This window comes from Panthera tigris, chromosome B4 (genome assembly GCF_018350195.1).
Source record: "Panthera tigris isolate Pti1 chromosome B4, P.tigris_Pti1_mat1.1, whole genome shotgun sequence".
In the NCBI taxonomy this organism is placed as follows: Eukaryota; Metazoa; Chordata; class Mammalia; order Carnivora; family Felidae; genus Panthera; species Panthera tigris.
Window position 1 is genome coordinate 29,324,599 of NC_056666.1, and position 17,115 is coordinate 29,341,713.

The 17,115-nt window shown below is 39.8% G+C and overlaps 1 protein-coding gene across 8 annotated transcripts in view; it reads left to right on the forward strand.

Annotated features, from left to right (window-relative positions):
- Nucleotides 1-1,746: 1,746 nt before the first annotated feature.
- The window catches only part of LOC102948481 (coiled-coil domain-containing protein 7-like), a 227,246-nt gene continuing 211,877 nt past the window's right edge, over nt 1,747-17,115 (forward strand). For all 8 annotated transcript variants that reach the window (XM_042991369.1, XM_042991366.1, XM_042991395.1 and 5 more), the window contains exon 1: nt 1,747-1,785. The gene's annotated coding sequence lies outside the window, so the exon portion shown is untranslated. The remainder of the gene's footprint in view (nt 1,786-17,115) is intronic.

The following is a 17,115-nucleotide window of genomic DNA, read 5'->3' on the forward strand; positions in this document are numbered from 1 at the left end:
ACTCATCCTAAAAACCCAAGAAATTGTCCTGAAGATTGACAGAATAAACACCACAACTAAAGAGAAAGAAGGGGCCACATTAAAGAAAGTAGAAAATGTGAAGATATGGTTTAGAGGAGAAACAGATCCTGGCTGCTGTGAAGGGGAGGGATCCATGGTTGCAGAAAAGGGTGAGAGGGAGAGCACACTGGAGAATGCACGAGGAGAATATTTCCCCATAGCCATTGGCTTGGATAATGAGAGGGGCTGAATTTTGTTGAATTCTTGAAACCAGTAGGGCTTAAAGCCTGGAGTTGTTAAGGTCAGCAGGTTTAGCAGAAATAGAGCCTGGAGGGCACTGTGCTGCTCCTGGAGAGAAGGTAGGCAAACAACTGCAGGGCATACAGCTTGGAAACCCTGGTCTAAGAGTGCCTGGGGAACATAGAGAGATGATTGTTTTCTCAGAGCATGTTTCTAAAAGGCAGGTCACAGAGACATCTCTCTGGCAACAAAGGACCTGGCCTGCACCACTTCCCTCCCCCACCCCTCTGCATAAATACAGAGGCACCTGTGGGAAGCAGTACAGTAAAGGCACTGGCTGCCTAACTTGCTTACACCAAGCCTCTCCCCTGCACTCTGGTGGAGCTCCTCAGTCATGCTTACCTCAGTCTCAGTGTGGCAGGCCTCTCCTCCACAAGACCAGCACAAACACCTGCCCACACCATATCTCCTGACCAGAGAATTTTGCAGGGCTTCAGTGCCAGTGGAGGTAGTGACGGGTCTCATTTCACAAGAAGACCAGAATACATCTAGTTGAAACTCACCACATTCAGGCCAGGGACCAAAAACTGCCCGTTAGCAAGCAAGGAGAACCTCTGAAGAAGGCTTGCCTGAAGGATAGAGCAGTCAGAACAGAACAGCAGACTGCATGCAGCACATGCCAGAGGGCAGTGTGGAGCTCTACTCCCCAGTACTGGGGTGCACAGAGTGGGAGTTTGAATCTCAGCCAAGCGCCAGGGCATGGGAGTTGGTGGAGCGGGACAAACTGCCTCGTTTGCACCCATGGCACAGGGAGGATAGCTCGAACAGAGTGGTTTGGGATACCTGGTCTGAGGAGGAGGGACTGGGGTGTCACCATTCTTTTCCCCATCACCAACAAGGTGGGACTTCAGCGAAGGGATAGCAAGGGCCCACAGTAGAGGCAGGACCCGCCTGCACCAAACCATACCCCTCCCCACCTGGTAATGGCTTATCTACTGGAGCGGGATTGATGATGATGAACCAGCCAGCCCCTCCTCCAGACCAGTGCTGTTGCATTGACTGGTTTAATTCTTGGACAATTCTTATTATATAGATCTAGTCTTCCTTCCTTTCCTCCTTATCTCTTCCCTCCTCTAGTCAGGTTACTCTGGTTGTTGTTTTGTTTAAGCAGACATATTTAATCCATTCTCTTGATACATGTTCCATACCTCCTTCTTTATTCTCCTTTCTCTCTCTCTCTGGATTAAGCCATATAGTTTCTCTGGTCAATTTTTATCCTTTTTTTCCTCCTGCCCCCCTCCCCACACCCCCCCCATCCCCCGTCATCTCTCTTTGTATGGGATAAGGCCGCTTTCATCAACACTGCCTCCACCCTGTTGTTTACTTGTAGCTGCTGTTTCTGGTTGTGTGTGTGTGTGTGTGTGTGTGTGTGTGTGTGTGTGTGTTTATTTTCTGCTTGATTTTGTTTGTTTGTTTTCCTTTCCAGGGCTACTTCAATGAACAAATCAAAAGACACCTGGTGGAGGGTCCGAAACATCACTACCAGTAAGGAGATAAAAAAAAAATCACAGTCACAACAACAGAGAGCAAGTAACTCTCTAAAAAGCACCTCCTGAAGGGCCAGGCCCTGGACAATGTATGACCCTTCTTTAATACAGTAGTGCTCACAGGTGCAGGACACATAACAAGCTTTTAAAACACATAAGGGACAGAAAACTAGCAAAAATGATGATACAGAAGATCCTCCTCAAAAGAAATTCCTGGAAGAAATGACAGCTAAAGAATTGCTCCAAACAGATATAAAAAATATAACTGAATGATAATTTAGAATAATACTCAAGATTAATCGCTGGGCTTAAAAAAAGCATAGAAGATAGCAGAGAATCTATTGCTGCAGAGATCAAGGAATTAAAAATAATCAGGATGAATTTAAAAATGCTGTAAATGAGGTGCAAAATAAACTAGAGGTGGTGACAGCCAGAATTGAAGAGGTAGAGGGGAGAATAGGTGAAATAGAATATAAAAGTATGGAAAAAGATGAAGCTGAGAAAAAGATAAAAAAATTCTGGACCATGAGGGGAGAATTAGAGAACTAAGTGTCTCAATGAATCAGAACAATATCCGTATCACAGGAGTTCCAGAAGAAGAAGAAGAAGAGAGAAAGGGGTCGAAGGTGTGCTTGAACAAATCATAGCTGAGAACCTCCCCAATCTGGGGAAGGAAACAAACAGACATTGAAATCTAGGAGGCACAGAGGACTCCCTTCAGACTGAAATCAATCTTCTGCATGACATATCATAGTGAAACTGGCAAAATACAAGGATAAAGAGAGAATTCTGAAAACAGCCAGGAATAAATGGGACTAAACCTACAAGGGTAGACACATAAGTTTAGCAGCACCCTATCTACTGACACTTGGCAGGCCAGAAAGGAGTGGCAGAAAAATTTCAATGTGTTGAATAGGAAAAATAAACAGCCAAGAATCCTTTATTCAACAAGCCTCTCATTCAGAATAGAAGGAGAGATAAAGGCTTTCCCAGAAAAACAAACAAACAAACAAAAAACTGAAGGAATTCATCACCACTAAACAAGCCCTACAAGAGATTCAAAGGGGGACTCTGTGAGTATTGTGAAGACCACAAAGGACCAGAGACATCAGTACAAGCATGAAACCTACAGATAACACAGAGACTCTAAATCCATATCTTTCAATAATAACACTGAATGTAAACAGACTAAGTGCTCCAATCAAAAGACATAGGGGATCAGGATGGATAAAAAGACCAGACCCATCTATTTGCTGTCTACAAGAGACCCATTTTAGATCTGAGGACACTTTCAGATTGAAAGTGAGGGGAAGGAGAAACATCTATCATGCTATTGAGAGTCAAAACAAAGCTGGAGAGGCCATACTTATATCAGACAAACTAGATTTTAAACTAAAGACTATAACAAAAGATTAAGAAGAGCATTATATAATAATTACGGGGTCTATCCAACAAGAAGAGCTAACAATTATAAAGGTTTATGCACTGAATTTAGAAGCACCCAAATATATAAAACAATCACAAACGTAAGCAACCTTATTGGTAAGCATGTGATAATTGCAGGGGACTTTAATACTCCACTTATAACAATCATCTAGACAGAAAATCAATAAATAAACAATGGCCCTGAATGATACACTGGACCAGATGGACTTGACGGGTATATTTAGAACTTTTCATGCAAAAGCAGCAGAATATATATTCTTCTTGAGTGCACGTGGAACATTCTCCTAGATAGATCACATACTGGTTCACAAATAGCCCTCAGTGAATACAAAAGATTTGAGATCATACCATGCACACTTTCACACCTCAATGCTATGAAACTTAAAATCAAAGTTTGGAAAACCTCCAAATGCATGGAGTTTAAAAAACATCTACTAAAGAATGATTTGGTCAGCAGGCAATTAAAGGGAAAATTAAAAAATATATGGAAACAAATGAAGATGAAAACACAACAATCCAACTTTTTGGGATGCAGCAAAGGCAGTCCTAAGAGGAAAATACATTGCAATCCAGGCCTATCTCAAGAAACAAGAAAAATTCCATATACAAAATCTAACAGCACACCTAAAGGAAATAGAAGCAGAACAACAAACACACCCCAAACCCAGGAGAAGTAAAGAAAGAATAAAGATCAGAGCAGAAATAAACAATACAGGATCCAAAAAAACCCACAGTAGAACAGATCAATGAAACTAAGAGTTGGTTTTTTGAAAAATTAAAATTGATAACCCCCTAGCATAACTTCTCAAAAAGAAAAGAGAGAGGACCCAAATAGATAAAATAATGAATGAAAGTGGATTTATCACAACAAATCCCTCAGAAATACAAGCAATTATCAGAGAATATTATGAAAAATTATACGCCAACAAACAGGACAACCTGGAAGAAATGGACAAATTCCTAAACACTCACACACTACCAAAACTCAAACAGGAAGAAATAGAAAATTTGAACACACCCATAATTAGTGAAGACATTGAATCAGTTATCAAAAATCTCCCTACAAACAAGAGTCATAGACTAGATGGCATCCCTGGGGAATTCTACCAGACATTTAAAGCAGAGTTAATACCTATTCTTCTCAAGCTGTTCCAAAAAATAGAAATGGAAGGAAAGTTTCTGGACTCATTCTATGAAGGCAGCATTACCTTGATTACTAAACCAACCCCACAAAAAAGGAGAACTACAGGCCAATATCTCTGATAAACATAGATGAAAAAATTCTCAACAAGATACTAGCAAATCAAATTCAACAGCATATAAAAAGAATTATTCACCATGATCAAGTGGGATTCATTACTGGGCTGCAGGGCTGGTTCAGTATTCACAAATGAATCAATGTGATACATCACATTAATAAAGGATGAGAACCATATGACCCTGTCAATAGATGCAGAAAAAGCATTTGACAAAATACAACATCGTTTCTTAATAAAAACCCTCAAGAAAGTTGGGACAGAAGGAACATACTTGAACATCATAAAGCCATATATCAAAATCCCAAAGCTAATATTATCCTCAGTGGGGAAAACTGAGAGCTTTCCCCCTGAGATAGGGACATGACAGAGATGTTCACTCTCACCACTGTTGTTTAACATGTGTTGGAATTCCTACTCTCAGCAATAAGACAAGAAAATAAAATCAAAGGCAGCAAAATTGGCAACCTTTCACTTTTCGCAGACGACATGATACTCTACGTGGAAAACCTGAACAACTCCACCAAAAGACTCCTAGAACTGATACATGAATTCAGCAGAGTCACAGGGTACAAAATCAATATACAGAAATAGGTTGCATTTTTATACACCAATAATGAAGCAACAGAAAGAGAAATAAAGAATCTTATCCCATTTACAATTGCACCAAGAACCATAAAATACCTAGAAATAAACCTAACCAAAGATGTAAAAGACATGTCTGCTGAAAACTATAGAAAGTTTATGAAGGAAATTGAAGAAGACACAAAGAAATGGAAAAACATTTCATAGTCATGGATTGGAAGAATAAATATTGTTAAAATTTCAATATCACCCAAAGCAATCTACACAGTCCATGCAAAACCAATCAAAATTGCACTAGCATTCTTCTCAAAGCTAGAACAAACAATCCTAAAATTTGTATGGAACCACAAACGACCCCAAATATCCAAAGTAATATTGAAGAAGAAAACTAAAGTGGGAGGCAACACAATCCTAGACTTCAGCCTCTATAATAAAACTGTAATCATCAAGACAGAATGGTATTGGCACAAAAACAGACACATAGATCAATGGAATAGAATAGAGAATGTAGAATTGGACCCACAAATGTATGACCAGCTAATCTTTGACAAAGCAGGAAAGAGGATCCAATGGAAAAAAGACAGTCTCTTTAGCAAATGGTGCTGGGAGAACTGGACAGCAACATGCAGAAGAATGAACCTAGACCACTTTCTTACAGCATACACAAAAATAAACTCAAAATAGATTAAAGACCTAAATGTTAGATAGGAAACCATCAAAACCCAAGAGGAGAAATCAGGCAACACCCTCTTTGACCTCAGCCACAGCAATTTCTTGCTTGACATGTCTCCAAAGGCAAAGGAATTAAAAGCACAAGTGAGCTATTGGTACCTCATTAAGATAAAAGGCTTCTGCAAGGCAAAAGAAACAATCAACAAAACTGAAAGGCAACCAACGGAATGGGACAAGGTATTTGCAAATGACATATGTCAGATAAAGGGTTAGTGTCCAAAATCTATTAAGAACTTGCCAAAATCAACACTCAAAAAACAAATAATCCAGTGAAGAAATGGGCAGAAGACATGAATAGACACTTTTCCAAAGAAGACATCCAGATGCCAACAGACATATGAAAAGATGCTCGATGTCACTCACAATCAGGGAAATAAAAATCAAAGCCACACTGAGATATCACCTCCCACCAGTCAGAGTGGCTAAAATGAACAACTCAGGAAACTACAGATGCTGACAAGGATGTGGAGAAACTGGTGATGGGAATGCAAACTGATGCAGCCACTCTGGAAAACAGTGTGGATGTTCCTAAAAAAAACAAAAATAGAACTACCCTAAGACCCAGTAATAGCACTGCTAGGAATTTATCCAAAGGATACAGAAGTGCTGATGCATAGGGGCACGTGTACCCCAATGTTTATAGCAGTGCTTTCAACAATAGCCAAATTATGCAAAGAGCATAAATGTCCATCAACACATGAATGGATAAAGAAGATGTGGTTTATATATTCAATGGAATACCACTTGGCAATGAGAAAGAATGAAATCCTGTCATTTGCAGCAAAGTGGATAGAACTGGAAGGTATTATGCTGAGTGAAATAAGTCAGTCAGAGAAGGAAAACATATATGTTTTCACTCATATGCGGATTTTGAGAAACTGAACAGAAGACCATGGGGAAAAGGAAGGGGAAAAATAGATATAAACAGAGATGGAGGGAGGCCAACCACAAGAGACTCTTAAATACAGAGAACAAACTAAAGGTGGATGGGGGTGGGAGAGAAGGAAACTGGGTGATGGGGATTGAGGAGGGCAATTGTTGGGATGAGCACTGGGTGTTGCATGTAAGCCAATTCGACAATAAATTATATTCATAAAAAACAATATCGGAAAGAGGCTTGATGCAATGAACTGGAGGCTGGAAGAAGCAGAGTAATAAATTAGTTACAACAGAAGATAAAATATTAGAAAATAAGGAAGCTGAACAAAAGGGAGAAAGAATTATGGAACCAAGAAATGACATAGACAACTCAGTAACTCCACTGAACCTAATAACATTTCTTTATAGGAGTACTGGAAGAAGAAGAAGAGAGAAAAGGGGATAGAAAATTTATTTGAGAAAAGAGCAGCTGAAAACTTCCCTTATCTGGGGAAGGAGACAAACATCCTGATCCAGGAGGCCCAGAGAATTCTGATCAAAATCAACAAAAACACACCAACACCAAGACATATTGTAATTACATTTGCAAAATACAGAGATAAAGACAACAGAAGTCAGTAACTTACAATGAAAACCCTTAAGAACAGCAGTAGATAGTTTTTTCAACAGAAACTTGACAAGCTAGAAGGGAGTGGTATGATATATTCAAAGTGCTGACTGAGAAAAATCTGCAGAAAGAATACTCTATCTAGCAAGGCTATCATTAAGAATAGAAGGAGAGGTAAAGAATTTCCTAGACAAACAAAAGTTAAAGCAATCAATCACCACTTAACAAGCTGTACAGGAAATGTTAAAAGGGACTCTTTGAGTGGAAAGGAAAGACCATAAATAGGAATAAGAAAAGTAGAATTACAAAAGCATTAAAATTAAGTATATGTATAAATATTAGTGAAAGGATTCTGGAAATAAAGTAATGTAAGTTATGACACCCTAAACCTAATATATGGGGGAGGGGATAAAGAATGGGTTCAAACTTAATTGTTATCATCAACTTAATATAGACTGTCTTGTTCTTTCATTTGGGATAAATTTATCTGTTTCCTCATTTTGTCTGCCTCTCTGTGCCTGTTTATGTGTTAAGATAGTCAACTGTATCTCCCGCTTTTGAAAGTAATGACTTTATGACGAAGTGGCCCTGGAGTGCCTGGCAGTGCAATGCCTCCCCTTCATCAGAACCTGGCACTTAGGATAGTATCCTATGTGTGTTGCTTATGCCCTGCTGTTGTGTCTGAGTCACTTTTCCTTTTAGTGCAATTGTCTCTCTGACTCTCTGCCTGTTTTGGGCTGTGCTTTCTTTCTGTGATGTTAGGGGAACTCCAAGCAGGCCAGCTCTGAGGGGATGTGCCTGCCAGGGAACTTGGAATGGAGTGGTGGTATTAGCAAAATCTGTGCTGGGTCACTAGTCCTTTGCCGGATCTCCTAAAGTTTTCCTGCATTTGGGGGCTGTGTACTGGGGCTGCCAGAGGCTTGAGGATGGGTATGATGTGCAACAATGGCTGGATGTGCCTGGGTCTGTCATGTATCAGTAGCTGGGGCACAGGGCTGGGCATGGTGTGGTGGCTGGGCCTGGCCTGGCAGCTGGGCATGGCACACAGCAGCAGCTGTGACCTGGCAGTTAGACGTGGTGCATGATGCTAGTGGTGCAGCTAGGTGAGGCACATAATGATAGCTATAGGCAAAGGGCTATGTGTAGTGTACATGCAAGGTACTCTGCAGGGCTAGCAGGCTTTGGAGTGGGCTAGTTCTCAGGAAAACTCATGGGCATAGCACACCACTAGTAGATTCAGTAGCAGGTGTCTGTGCAGCCCCGCTTCTCTAAGATGGCTGTGTTTTCATACTGGGGGTTGGGTACTGGGGGAGGAAAATGGTGCCTTCTAACTCCCTCATTTTTGGAGAAGTCCCCCAACATACTCTGAAATCAGTATGAGGAGACCTATCTCTCACTTGCTCCCCACCATGCACCCGCATTGTGTAAACTGCTGTTTTTATGTTGCCTCTCCATGAAGATTTCTGTTTCTTTCAGTGTTGTGACTGAGCCATCGCTCACCCTCCCCAATTGCCCAATGCTGATACAGCCAGCTTTGAAAGCTCCAGGCTTGATGTATGACTGTTTTTTCACAGAATTCAGCCCCTCTGGTTTAAAAAAATTTTTTTTTAATGTTTATTTAGTTGAGAGAGAGAGAGAGACAGAGACAGAGACAGTGTGTGAGTCAGGGAGGGGTAGACAGAGAGGGAAACCCAGCCAAAGCAGGCTCCAGGCTCTGAACTGTTAGCACAGAGCCCAATGAAGGTCTTGAACTCGCCAACTGTGAGATAATGACGTGAGCTGAATGGATGCTTAACTGACTGAGCCACACAGGTGTCCCAGACGCTCTGGTTTTTATTTTTTTATTTTTTATTTTTTTAATGTTTACTTATTTATTTATTTATTTATTTATTTATTTATTTATTTATTTATTTTTATTTTAATGTTTATATATATATATTTATTTTTTTCAATATATGAAATTTATTGTCAAATTGGTTTCCAAACAACACCCAGTGCTCATCCCAAAAGGTGTCCTCCTCAATACCCATCACCCACCCTCCCCTCCATCCCACCCCCCATCAACCTTCAGTTTGTTCTCAGTTTTTAAGAGTCTCTCATGCCTTGGCTCTCTCCCACTCTAATCTCTTTTTTTATCCTTCCCCTCCCTCATGGGTTTCTGTTAGTTTCTCAGGATCCACATAAGAGTGAAACCATATGGTATCTGTCTTTTTCTGTATGGCTTATTTCACTTAGCATCACACTCTCCAGTTCCACCCACATTGCTACAAAGGGCCATATTTCATTCTTTCTCATTGCCAGGTAGTACTCCATTGTGTATATAAACCACAATTTCTTTATCCACACATCAGTTGATGGACATTTAGGCTCTTTCCATAATTTGACTATTGTTGAGAGTGCTGCTATAAACATTGGGGTACAAGTACCCCTATGCATCAGTACTCCTGTATCCCTTGAGTAAATTCCTAGCAGTGCTATTGCTGGGTCATAGGGTAGGTCTATTTTTAATTTTCTGAGGAACGTCCACACTGTTTTCCAGAGTGGCTGCACCAATTTGCATTCCCACCAACAGTGCAAGAGGGTTCCTGTTTCTCCACATCCTCTCCAGCATCTAGTCTCCTGATTTGTTCATTTTGGCCACTCTGACAGGAGTGAGGTGATATCTGAGTGTGGTTTTGATTTGTATTTCCCTGATGAGGAGCGACGTTGAGCATCTTTTCATGTGCCTGTTGGCCATCCGGATGTCTTCTTTAGAGAAGTGTTTATTCATGTTTTCTGCCCATTTCTTCACTGGGTTATTTGTTTTTCGGGTGTGGAGTTTGGTGAGCTTTCTATAGACTTTGGATACTAGCCCTTTGTCCGATATGTCATTTGCAATTCCATTGGTTGCCTTTTAGTTTTGTTGGTTGTTTCCTTTGCTGTGCAGAAGCTTTTTATCTTCATAAGGTCCCAGTAATTCATTTTTGCTTTTAATTCCCTTGCCTTTGGGGATGTGTCAAGTAAGAAATTGCTACAGCTGAGGTCAGAGAGGTTTTTTCCTGCTTTCTCCTCTAGGGTTTTGATGGTTTCCTGTCTCACATTCAGGTCCTTTATCCATTTTGAGTTTATTTTTGTGAATGGTGTGAGAAAGTGGTCTGGTTTCAATCTTCTGCATGTTGCTGTCCAGTTCTCCCAGCACCATTTGTTAAAGAGACTGCCTTTTTCCCCATTGGATGTTCTTTCCTGCTTTGTCAAAGGTTAGTTGGCCATACTTTTGTGGGTCTAGTTCTGGGGTTTCTATTCTATTCCATTGGTCCATGTGTCTGTTTTTGTGCCAATACCATGCTGTCTTGATGATTACAGCTTTGTAGTTGAGGCTGAAGTCTGGGATTGTGATGCCTCCTGCTTTGGTCGTCTTCTTCAAAATTGCTTTGGCTATTCGGAGCCTTTTGTGGTTCCATATGAATTTTAGGAGTGCTTGTTCTAGTTTCGAGAAGAATGCTGGTGCAATTTTGATTGGGATTGCATTGAATGTGTAGATAGCTTTGGGTAGTATTGACATTTTGACAATATTTATTCTTCCAACCCATGAGCACGGAATGTTTTTCCATTTCTTTATATCTTCTTCAGTGTCCTTCATAAGCTTTCTATAGTTTTCAGCATACAGATCTTTTACATCTTTGGTTAGATTTATTCCTAGGTATTTTATGTTTCTTGGTGCAATTGTGAATGGGATCAGTTTCTTTATTTGTCTTTCTGTTGCTTCATTGTTAGTGTATAAGAATGCAACTGATTTCTGTACATTGATTTTGTATACTGCAACTTTGCTGAATTCATGTATCAGTTCTAGCAGACTTTTGGTGGAGTCTATTGGATTTTCCATGTATAATATGTCATCTGCAAAAAGTGAAAGCTTAACTTCATCTTTGCCAATTTTGATGCCTTTGATATCCTTTTGTTGTCTGATTGCTGATGCTAGAACTTCCAACACTATGTTAAACAACAGCGGTGAGAGTGGGCATCCCTGTCGTGCTCCTGATCTCAGGGAAAAAGCTCTGTTTTTCCCCATTGAGGATGATGTTAGCTGTGGGCTTTCCATAAATGGCTTTTATGATCTTTAAGTATGTTCCTTCTATCCCGACTTTCTCCAGGGTTTTTATTAAGAAAGTTGCTGAATTTTGTCAAATGCCTTTTCTGCATTGATTGACAGGATAATATCGTTCTTATCTTTTCTTTTATTAATGTGATGTATCATGTTGATTGATTTGCGAATGTTGAACCAGCCCTGCATCCGAGGAATGAATCCCACTTGATCATGGTGAATACTTCTTTTTATAGGTTGTTGAATTCGATTTGCTAGTATCTTATTGAGAATTTTTGCATCCATATTCATCAGGGATATTGGCCTGTAGTTCTCTTTGTTTACTGGGTCTCTGTCTGGTTTAGGAATCAAAGTAATACTGGCTTCATAGAATGAGTCTGGAAGTTTTCCTTCCCTTTCTATTTCTTGGAATAGCTTGAGAAGGATAGGTATTATCTCTGCTTTAAACGTCTGGTAGAACTCCCCTGGGAAGCCATCTGGTCCTGGACTCTTATTTGTTGGGAGATTTTTGACGACTGATTCAATTTCTTCGTTGGTTATGGGTCTGTTCAAGCTTTCTATTTCCTCCTGATTGAGTTTTGGAAGAGTGTGGGTGTTTAGGAATTTGTCCATTTCTTCCAGGTTGTCCAGTTTGTTGGCATATAATTTTTCATAGTATTCCCTGATAATTGCTTGTATCTCTGAGGGATTGGTTGTAATAATTCCATTTTCATTCATGATTTTATCTATTTGGGTCATCTCCCTTTTCTTTTTGAGAAGCCTGGCTAGAGGTTTATCTATTTTGTTTATTTTTTCAAAAAACCAACTCTTGGTTTCATTGATCTGCTCTACGGTTTTTTTAGATTCTATATTGTTTATTTCTGCTCTGATCTTTATTATTTTTCTTCCTCTTCTGGGTTTAGGGTGTCTGTGCTGTTATGCTTCTATTTCCTTTAGGTGTTCTGTTAGATTTTGTACTTGGGATTTTTCTTGTTTCTTGAGATAGGCCTGGATTGCAATGTATTTTCCTCTCAGGACTGCCTTCGCTGCATCCCAAAGCATTTGGATTGTTGTATTTTCATTTTCATTTGTTTCCATATATTTTTTAATTTCTCCTCTAATTTCCTGGTTGACCCACTCATTCTTTAGTAGGGTGTTCTTTAACCTCCATGCTTTTGGAGGTTTTCCAGACTTTTTCCTGTGGTTGATTTCATAGCATTGTGGTCTGAAAGTACGCATGGTATAATTTCAATTCTTGTATACTTATGAAGGGCTGTTTTGTGACCCAGTATGTGATCTATCTTGGAGAATGTTCCATGTGCACTCGAGAAGAAAGTATATTCTGTTGCTTTGGGATGCAGAGTTCTAAATATATCTGTCAAGTCCATCTGATCCAATGTATCATTCAGGGCCCTTGTTTCTTTATTGACCATGTGTCTAGATGATCTATCCATTTCTGCAAGGGGAGTGTTAAAGTCCCCTGCAATTACCACATTCTTATCAATAAGGTTGCTTATGTTTGTGAGTAATTGTTTTATATATTTGGGGGCTCCGGTATTCGGCGCATAGACATTTATAATTGTTAGCTCTTCCTGATGGATAGACCCTGTAATTATTATATAATGCCTTTCTTCATCTCTTGTTACAACCTTTAATTTAAAGTCTAGTTTGTCTGATATAAGTATGGCTACTCCAGCTTTCTTTTGACTTTCAGTGGCATGATAAATAGTTCTCCATCCCCTCACTCTCAATCTGAAGGTGTCCTCAGATTTAAAATGAGTCTCTTGTAGACAGCAAATAGATGGGTCTTGTTTTTTTATCCATTCTGATACCCTATGTCTTTTGGTTGGCGCATTTAGTCCATTTACATTCAGTGATATTATAGAAAGATACGGGTTTAGAGTCATTGTGATGTCTGTAGGTTTAATGCTTGTAGCGATGTCTCTGGTACTTTGTCTCACAGGATCCCCCTTAGGATCTCTTGTAGGGCTGGTTAGTGGTGACGAATTCCTTCAGTTTTTGTTTGTTTGGGAAGACCTTTATCTGTCCTTCTATTCTAAATGACAGACTTGCTGGATAAAGGATTCTTGGCTGCATAGTTTTTCTGTTCATCACATTGAAGATCTCCTGCCATTCCTTTCTGGCCTGCCAAGTTTCAGTAGAGAGATCGGTCACGAGTCTTATAGGTCTCCCTTTATATGTTAGAGCACGTTTATCTCTAGCTGCTTTCAGAATTTTCTCTTTATCCTTGTATTTTGCCAGTTTCACTATGATACGTCGTGCAGAAGATCGATTCAAGTTACGTCTGAAGGGAGTTCTCTGTACCTCTTGGATTTCAATGCCTTTTTCCTTCCCCAGATCAGGGAAGTTCTCAGCTATTATTTCTTCAAGTACACCTTCAGCACCTTTCCCTCTCTCTTCCTCCTCTGGAATACCAATTATGTGTAGATTATTTCTCTTTAGTGCATCACTTAGTTCTCTAATTTTCCCCTCATACTCCTGGATTTTTTAATCTCTTTTTTTCTCAGTTTCCTCTTTTTCCATAATTTTATCTTCTAGTTCACCTATTCTCTCCTTTGCCTCTTCAATCTGATCCGTGGTTTTCTCCATTTTATTTTGCAGCTCATTAATAGCATTTTTTAGCTCCTCCTGACTGTTCCTTAGTCCCTTGATCTCTGTAGCAATTGATTCTCTGCTGTCCTTTATACAGTTTTCAAACCCAGCGATTAATTTTATGACTATTATTCTAAATACACTTTCTGTTATATTGTTTAAATCGTTTTTTATTAGTTCGTTAGCTGTCGTTATTTCCTGGACTTTTTTTTGAGGGGAATTCTTCTGTTTTGTCATTTTGGATAGTCCCTGGAGTGGTGCAGAACTGCGGGGCACTTCCCCTGTGCTGTCTTGAATAACTTGCGTTGGTGGGTGGGGCCACAGTCAGACCTGATGTCTGTCCCCAGCCCACAGCTGTGGCCACAGTCAGACTGGTGTGTGCCTTCTCTTTCCCTCTCCTAGGGGTGGGATTTACTGTGGGGTGGCGAGGCCCGTCTGGGCTACTTGCACAGTGCCAAGCTTGTGGTGCTGGGGATCTGGCGTATTAGCTGGGGTGGATCAGCAAGGTGCATAGGGGTGGGACGGGTAGGCTCAGCTCACTTTTCTTTGGGAGTTCCTCTTCAGGAGGGGCCCTGTGGCACTGGGAGGGAGTCAGACCCGCTGAAGGGATGGATCTGCAGAAGCACAGCGTTTGGTGTTTGCGTGGTGCAAGCAAGTTCCCTGGCAGGAACTGGTTCCCTTTGGGATTTTGGCTGGGGGATGGGCGAGGGAGATGGCAATGAGGAGCGCCTTTGTTCCCCGCCAAGCTGCGCTCTGTCATCCGGGGCTCAACAACTCTCCCTCCCATTGTCCTCCAGCCGTCCTGCTCTCCGAGCAGAGCTGTTAGCTTATACCCTTCCAGATGTTAAGTCCCGCTTGCTGTCCGAACACACTCTGTCTGGCCACTCCGCTTTTGCAAGCAAGACTTGAGGGCTCTCCTTGCCCAGCGGGCCGCCCCTCCACCCCGGCTCCCTCCTGTCAGTCCGTGTAGCACACTGCCTCTCCGCCCCTCCTACCCTCTTCTGTGGACCTCTCGTCTATGCTTGGCTCTGGAGAATCCATTCTGCTAATCTCTGGCGGTTTTCTGGGTTATTTAGGCAGGTGTGGGTGGAATCTAAGTGATCCGCAGGACTCGGTGACCTCAGTGTCCTCCTACACCGCCATCTTCCCACTCTTCCGCCCCTCTGGTTTTTAAAGTCAAACTTTAAGGGCATTAGTCTTCCCCATGTGAGCTCCCTGGTGCAAGGGCCTGATTTATCTTCAGCGACTCTTATTATCCATATGTTTGTCTGTTTTTAATATCTGTTACTTTTTCTCACATTCATTTTATCTTTCTTCATTATTTAAAAAATGACTTTAAAAAGGTTTCAATTTGTAAATAATTTTAAATTTAAAAAGAGGTTAAAAAACAGTACAAAGAACATCTATATATTCTTCATGTAGAATCATCTATTGTTAACATTTTTCTTGTTTGCTTTTTTGTCTTTATCTTTTGCTCTCTTTTATAAGGCATATTTTGGACTATTTCTGAACTATTTAAGAGTAAGTTGGGTATGTCATAGCCCTTTAAACATCTATTTCCTACGTTTAAGCATGTTGTCTGTGTAGTGACAATACAGTTGATACTTTCAGTAAACTTAAGATCAGTATACTAGTTTTCTCCTAATCTACCATTCACAATCCAATATTTGTCATTTAACCCAATATTATTCTTTATAACATTTTTCCCTTTCATGCAGAATCCAGTTTATTATTAGGTATTTCATGTAGTTGTTATGTTTCTATCCTTCTCTAAACTAGGATATTTCCTTAGGTCTTCTTTGTCTTTTATGACATTATATTCTTTGAAGAATAATGTATCTTTAAAGAAAGGTTCCTCAGTTTGGATATTTCTGATGTTCTTAGGGTATCACATCCAGAGCTACACTGTGTACATCTATCATTAATTTGTGATTTTAATAATGATCAATGGGTCAAACTATTTTCCTCCATCTTACTATTTTCTCCTTAGCAGATAATAAGTAATCTGTAGGAAGATACATTCAGATCATGCAAATATCCTATTCTCTATCATAATTTCCTAGATTTAGGATGTATTCATAATACATTGCTGAACTAGTCTCTAGTTTGAAGGTTCCAAAATGATTATTTCCCAACTCTAATACCATATCCATGTTTATCCAATTGGTACCTGACATTCTTGAAAGTAAGGGCTTATCCTCACTCATATTTTTTTCCCCTTTGTAAAAATTATTGGAATGAGATCATGGATTCCCATTCTTCCAATGGTTTCATAGCTTATACTATTCTTTTTTAGCTCTAAAATTGTTATGGCATTGGCTAGTGGGATTTTATTCAAGTTAAGTACTATAAACTTATTACACTAGACATTGAGAAATTCCTTGATATTTAGTATGACAAGATGTACCATGCCAATCTCGAACATTTCCTGCACATAGGTAGAATCAGCCATTTTTCCTAGTAGACTTGTTTTTTTTTTTAAATGGGAAATGTTACTAGAAACCAACATTTGAAAACTAATGGTGTCCATTGGTGCTGGGGTGTATGTATGTGTGTGTGTCTGTGTTTGTGCATATCTGTATTTCTATCTATACATTTATGGTATGTAATTATATGTGTGTATGAATATGTATACATATGTATGAACATGTATATGTAGGTATATGTAGGTATAAGTATAGCATCAATGTATTTACTCATTTGCTCAATTTTAGAAGACCCTAAAATTGTTTTAGAATTGTGTAGCTGATACCAGTAGAAAAACAAACCAAACCAAAGATTTTATGATTTTATTTCTCTTACCCAAGACTGAGGATATATTACTATATCATGAGTACCTAAATTAGTCCCTTTTTCCCCTTCTTGAGTTGGCTCATTAAAAAAAATTTTTTTTAAGTTTATTTATTTTGAGAGAGAGAGAGAGAGAAAGGGGAGGGGCAGAGACAGTGGGACAGAGGAAGAATCCCAAGCAGGCTCCACAGCATCAGTGCACAGCATTCGGCTCCAATCCATGAACTGCAAGATCATGACCTGAGCAGAAGTTGGATGCTTAACCAACTGAACCATGCAGGCACGCCAAGTTGACTAATTTATTTTTTAGTTTTTTTTTTAACGTTTATTTTTGAGACAGAGAGAGCATGAACGGAGGAG